Consider the following 7,099-nt stretch of genomic DNA (forward strand, 5'->3'; position numbering starts at 1 on the left):
ATTGGGCAAAGAAAGTAGTGACCATGCCCCAAATCACTTGATAGGGTTGGAAACTAATGGACTGAGAAAGAATACTTGCGTTAAAGAGGCTGAACTGAAATTACTGCTTGATATTTGGCCCAATTATGAGGGTCTCCATTATTTCACAGGGGAATTTTAACTTCTAAGTTAAAAAAAAAAAAAAGCAGACCTTAATCGCTAGCTTGCTGATACTTGAGAAAATAATCTATAGAATTTCCGTGATTCTCAGGCCAAACCTGAGCAAAGAAGCACTACAGACGTTTGAAATAAAGGGAATGGGAAACCACAGAGGAAGTAATGCCTTCATCAGACTTTAGGAAGAAACCAGGTTAAACAGGAAAAATGATGTGTTCTAGGCATTAACTGGCTTATAGTTATTTACATGTTAAGTTTAAGAATTGTTAATGATCCAGTCAACTATTTGTTTTAGCAAAATTAGCCCCTCAGCACCAGATTGGAAACACTATTTTATATTCTTAAGGTGTGAAAAGGAGACAGCACGAGCTACATCTCTAGATATATTTATAAATATAAGCGAAATGCCTGTGTAAACATACTAACTGTACTTGCTAAATATTCAGACAGTAGTAAAAACGAGAAGGCAGTTAAGTATGTATTAAGACTTCCTGTAAAATACAGTATCCTTCGAAGTGCTCTTCTAAATAGCTCAGTTTGAACAACAATTTCCTTATCTCAGTAAACCTATTCTTACTGTCATATTCCACGGTGGTTGGGTAAGCTGCTTAATGAGGAACTGCTCTCCCTGTGTCCTCACTTCTCACCTCCTTTCCCTTCCTCTCTCCTATCTCCCCTCCTTTTCTCTCCCGCCATTTCCATTTTCTCCCCTCCTTTCCTCTCTCTGTCTCTTCTCTCAACCTCCCTGTCTCATCTTATACTGACCTTAATTAGAAGCAGAGCAAACACATTGTGCAAGCAATGAAAAAGATGCTTTTATTCTTTCAGTGAATAACTATAGAGATTTACCAAGTTCCAGGATTGAAGCTACATGCTTTTGATTATGGAGCAAATAATGCAAACATGGTTGCCACCCTCAGGGTGCGTACAGTGTGTAGGAAGACAGAGAGCCGAGAGGCAGCAACAAAATCTGTGATGCACGTCACGGTAGATGTTCTAATAGGACAAACCGTTAAGGAATCCCAGAATAAGAGAATTTCACCTAGTCCGTGTTATTTCTCTCCAGACACAGGGGAACTTAATCTTACTGAATTTCTTGAAAGAGTCTGACAGGAACAATTAGATTTTAATGGATTTCATACTGATGATTTGACAAATTTCTTCTGCCTGTTCATTCACTTTTTTGCCTTAACTGTAGTTGTCATGAAATCAAACAAGGTGAATTAAGGATTTTTGAGTGGTATTTATACAATTCTCAAAGAAGTACATGTTATTTTTAAAAATTATGAATAAGAAATGAATTTTCTGCTCTCTAATTTTATTTATTTATTTTTTTAAGGCAGGGACTTCCTTGCTCTAGTCGTTATACTGGGCTCTGGGAACAAATGCTGGCTAAAATAGGTAGAGTCCTGCTCTTGTGGGCGTTTGATAAAGCAAGCAGAGTTACATTTAGTTACCTTCAGTACATAAGGTATTAAATGCATCGAAAGAGTGAAAGGTATTTTAGTTTCAGTTTTACAAAAGCAGAGGCTGAGACAAAGCTTTGGATGCTTGTAGTTTATCCTAAGAAACATAAGAAATGGTAGAATTTATCCATCCACTCCCATTGTTGAAGGCTGCTCACTGGGGGCGTAAACCCTTCTAGATTCCCACAGTGTTCTGGCATGTGGGCCACAAGAGCTCTTTCTGTGTCTAAGGACACAGGACAGAATGAAGAAAGATACTCTGCTTGGGCTTGGGGCCTGACCCTAAGGTGAGCATGAGCAAAAGAAATTGTCCACCACAGCTGCGCTGAAACAGAAGCGCAGAGGTTGAGGGGATGTCTCAGAGACCCAAGGCGTGAACTACAAACGGCATTTTGAGACTGTTTTTCCTGATGATGAGCGAAAGCATCAGGATTCAAATCTCCAAGAGAGAAAAAATGAGCAGACAGAAATCCACTTCTATTCACTTTCTTATAAAATTGGGCTGAGGATGAGATCCAGTCCCTAAATAATTTATCTTGATTCAATTTTTCCAGCTTAGGAAATAGCCTGGGGACATCCAGATCAAATCTTTTGGTCCTCATGGCTGTCTTTTCTTTCTGCATAAGCCCCTTGGTCCAATGGCCTTATGTCGTTTGAAAAGGAATTGATACTATGATGAAGGGAACAAGCAGGAAGCTACAGACGGAAGCAGACAGATTGATCCCATAGGCTTTGCCAAAGGGACATGCAGAAACTATTTATATATATAAGACTTATGCGGAGACGCGCGGAGCGATGGCGACCTTAGTCAGCGAGCTGGAGGCAGCCAAGAAGAACTTGAGCGAGCCCTGGCGGCAAAGAGGAGTCTGACCTTGAAGCTCATAGACTTCTCACACACGATCATGGCCATTCTCACGCGTCGTCAGATTTTGGTTTCTACACCAGAGGGTGCTGGATCTTTGCCCTGGACAGGGGGTTCTGCGGCAAAACCTGGGAAAGAAAAAGCTTTCTCCTGTTCGTCAGAAATTTGATCATAGATTCCAGCCTCAAAATCCTCTCAGGAGCCCAGCAATTTGGGGCAAAAGATCCCCAATATGATGATGACTTGAAACTCTGTTCCCAGACAATGATGCTTCCCGCTCGAGGCCAGCTTGAAGGGAGTGACAGTGACTGCTCATGAGCACGGGCTGGACAACGTCACCGCGGAGGCTGCTTCAGCTGTGTCAATACGAGATGGCGATCTTAAATACGCCTTTGGCAGTGACGTGACCCCACAGCCATACCTGAAGAGTAGTGTAGTAGCTTACAACAACTTAGTAGAAAGCCCTCCAGCTTTTACTGCTCCCTGTGCTGGTCAGAAGCCAGCTTCTCACCCACCCCCAGATGATGCCGAGCAGCAGGCTGCACTCCTGCTGGCGTATGAGCTTTCTGAGGCTTTGCAGGTACACAGGGAAGTCATCCCTACGCGTACTGTCTATGCCCTTAACATTGAAAGGATCATCACGAAACTCTGGCATCCAAATCGTGAAGAGCTGCAGCGAGACAAAGTTCACCGCCAGCGCTCGGCAGCGAAGGAGGGGCTCTTGCTGCGCTAAATTAGGGTTTGAGGGTGTGGGACCCTCACCAAATTCATTCATTACTGAAGTGTATAGTGTATATATAACCTTTCCTATGGAAATGTGACATTGAGTACATTTGTGTTGCTGTTGTGACGCCTTTAATGTAAATCTTTGGTAATGACCCATATCTCTATATTTATGTGTTCCCAGCTGTGGGAGCAGGCACTAATGCAATCCTGTGCCTGGAATGGAGATGCTTAGGTACCTGAGGCTTAGTGTCCTGTGGTCTGCATGTAAGATAGATGACATCCTAGAACAAAGAAGCTGTTATAACATAGTCCCCCGGATCAGCAGGACATCCGTGTGTTAGTGACATCATACATTCTATATCTAGAAGTCTAAAATTTCTGCCTTTCTCCTAAAGAATGTGCTCTTGCATTTTGGCTGAAATAACCTCCACAGTGTTAAAAATCAGATACCTCCTTTAGTGACCATTTTAATTTTAATAGCTGTAGGTAGCCCCTGAAAAACTGTTATCACTATAACTCCACAGGAAGTATGACTTGGAAGTGCTGTGTGTACTAAACCATATAAAGTCTCTTTGCATTTAAAACCAAAATCAAAACAAAACTCTTGGAATGTAAGTAATTAACTCTATGTCTTCCCATGACTCAAATTTTGTTAGAGTTAGTATGTCCAAAGACTTTGATTGGCAGTTTCTTGGGTTAATTATTCCTATAGAATGTATTTTAAGAAATCTATACAAATTGGATATATGCTTGGTAATTGCCCTATTTCTAGGAGGTATCTAATTCTACCCTTTCAAGTGATAAAGTGAAAATAATTTACATTCGACAGTGTTACTGATAACAAACCTAGGTTTTTTAAAAGAGATATGTTGCTTTTTACTTAAGGGATAGCATTGACAAATTAAGAATGTATAGATGGGTTCATGTAGGTCTAAATAATAGCTATATAGATATGTATATATGGTTCACGTATCTGGATCTGTGTATTTGATTTTGTATTTTAAATGTGACAAATAACCTTTTGGGAAAAAAAAAAAGACTTATGCTGTTATTTGTATTTGAATAGTGTGTTCTAACCCATCGCTAGCATAGTGTAATGCTATTCTTTCCTGAGTAACGGAGATGGGTTTACTTTTATCATTCCACACCTTACTCTGGATATATTCTGGTCAGTAATAAGCATTTGTAATGAAATGATATAAATAAGAGTGGTAGTCTGTGTTTCTGTGACCAACTTTAAAAGTGCCTATGTGAGGGCTGGGCATGATGGCTCCTGCCTGTAATTCCAGTGGTTTTGGAGGCTGAGGCAGGAGGATCGCTTGAGGTCAGGAGTTTGAGACCAGCCTGGGCTACATAACCAGATCCCATCTCTACAAAAAATTAAAAATAATTCGCCAGGTATGGTGGCACAGGCTTGCAATCCTAGCTACTCAGAAGGCCGAGGTGGGAAGACCTCTTGTGCCCAGGAAAGCAAGAGAGTCTGAATGATTACACTACTGCACTCCAGCCTGTCACAGAGCAAATGTCTCTGAAAACAAAACTGTGCCTGTGTGACTAAAATATTTCACAATAATATTTGCCATTTGCTTTTTGTGGAAAAGTGTTACAATTGGTAAATTAAAGTGAAAGCTATTTAGGAATCTCTTGTATTGTTCTTCCAACTTTTCTGTAAGTTTAGCGTTTTTTTTCCAAAATGAAATTTTAGCAAACATTGCATGATACATGACTATGTGAGACATGTAAGACATATACGATGAAAAATGGTTAAAAGTATAAATAAATGAGAATTTAAAAATCAAGATAGACCATTACCCAAAAGAGATAAGGAGGTTTTGCTATTACCTTCCAGACTTTTTCTTCTTGGAAACAAATTATATACATGTACACATAAATAACATTATAAAATAGACATATATTATATGTGCCAGTCTTTCTATAAGGTGCTTTTTCTCTCAAAAATACTCATGATCTCTTCTCTCTGTTAACAAATATGTTAATATATTTCTTCCTAATAAATGCCTACTATTAAATCATTTGACATATAGTCATAAATGTTTTAAATATCTTATTGTTAGACACTTGGTCTAACAAAAGACCAAATATTGTAATTTGGTTTCTAATTTTTCTCTATTTTAAATATAATTATATTATATTCCTCCAATATAATAGATAATGCAATTTTTATTATGTTATAATTACTGCTGTCTAGGAAATATCTTTGTACATAAATCCAGGCCCTCCTGTGGGCATATTCTGATGAGATAATTTCCTCTAAGTAGAATAGCTACGTCAAAAGTTACGTACTTTCAAAATTTAGGTTTTTGAGATTTTACTTTCAGCCACTATGGAGTTTTAGGTATTGATTGTATCCTCCTGCCTAAAACGACCCTAAACAATAAATAAAATATATAAAACAACCATTTATAATACATTGAACAGGGGGTAAAAAAGGACCATAATATCTAAGAGAGGACAGAAAATGTGTTATATTTATTACCTTAAGAGAGTATCCAGGTCCTGGCACAGGGAGGCAAAACTCAATAATCATGAGCACTGAGTATAGTACACAAACGGTGTTTTAGTCCCTCCTCACACTGCTATAAATAACTACCTGAGACTGGGTAATTTATGAAGAAAAAAAGGTTTACTTTATTCAGAGTTTCACAGGCTTAACAGGAAGAATGACCAGGAGAGCTCAGGAAACTTACAATCATGGCAGAAGGTGAAGAGGAAGTCTGTCTTACCATGGTGAAGCAGGAAAGAGAGAGAGTGATGGGTAAGTGACACACACTTGTAAAGCATCAGATCTTGTGAGAAATCACTCACCTATCAAGAGAACAGCAAAGGGGAAATTGCCCCCATGATCCAGTCACCACCAGGTCCCTCCCCCAACAATTACAATTGAATTGTAACTGCTAGTTCCAATTCAACAATTACAATTGTTGAATTACAATTGAACATGAGATTTGAGTGGGGACCCAGACATAAACCATATCATTCTGCCCTGACCCCTCCCAAATCTCATATCCTTCTCATGTCAGTCTCATCTGAGACAAGGGAAGTCCCTTCCACCTGTGATACTGCAAAGCCAAAACAAGTTAGTTACTTCCAAGATAAAGGCATTGGATAAATGGTCTCATTCCAATGAGAGAAATTGGCCAGAACAAAGGGGCTACAGGCCCCATGCAAGTCTAAATCCCAGTAGGACAATCATTAAATCTGAAGCCTCCAAAATAACTTCCTTTGACTCTATTTCTTGTATGCATTTCTATTTTATTTTTATTATTCAATTGACAAAATGGTGTATATTTATCATGTACAACATGATGTTTTGAAATATGTGTACATTGTGAAAGGGCTTCATAAAGGTAACTAACAGATGCATTACCTTACGTATCATTTTTTTGGTGAGAACACCCAGAAACTTTGCCCAGTGATTTTCAAAATGCAATACATTGTCATTAACTATAGTCACCATGTTGTACAATTGTTCTCTTGAACACATTCTCCCTATTCAACTGAAATTTTCTGTCCTTAATCAACATGTCACCAACTCTCCACCCACGTTCCAGCCCTAGTTACTACAATTCTACTCTCTACTTCCATTAGTTCGACTATAAGATCACACATGTAAATTAGCTGGACGTGGTGGCACAGGCCTGTAGTCCCAGCTACTCAGGAGGCTGAGGAAGGGGAGTCACCTGAACCTGGGAGGCCAAGGTTACAGTGATGTACTCCAGCCTGGTGACAGAGCAAGACTGTCTCGAAAAAAAAAAGTTTCTGCATATAAGTGAGATCATGCAGTATGTGTCTTCCTTTGTCTGGCTTATTTCAGTTAAAATAATGTTTCCCAAGCTCATCCATGTTTTTACAAATGACAGAATTTTCT

At 39.1% G+C, this 7,099-nt stretch overlaps 1 pseudogene; it reads left to right on the forward strand.

Annotated features, from left to right (window-relative positions):
- The first annotated feature begins 2,417 nt into the window (after positions 1-2,417).
- LOC105706233 (transcriptional adapter 1-like) lies at positions 2,418-3,217 on the forward strand (annotated as a pseudogene).
- The last annotated feature ends 3,882 nt before the right edge of the window (positions 3,218-7,099 follow it).

This window comes from Aotus nancymaae, unplaced genomic scaffold (assembly GCF_030222135.1).
Source record: "Aotus nancymaae isolate 86718 unplaced genomic scaffold, 86718_ANA_hifiasm-v0.15.2.pri h1tg000033l, whole genome shotgun sequence".
Classification (NCBI taxonomy): domain Eukaryota; kingdom Metazoa; phylum Chordata; class Mammalia; order Primates; family Aotidae; genus Aotus; species Aotus nancymaae.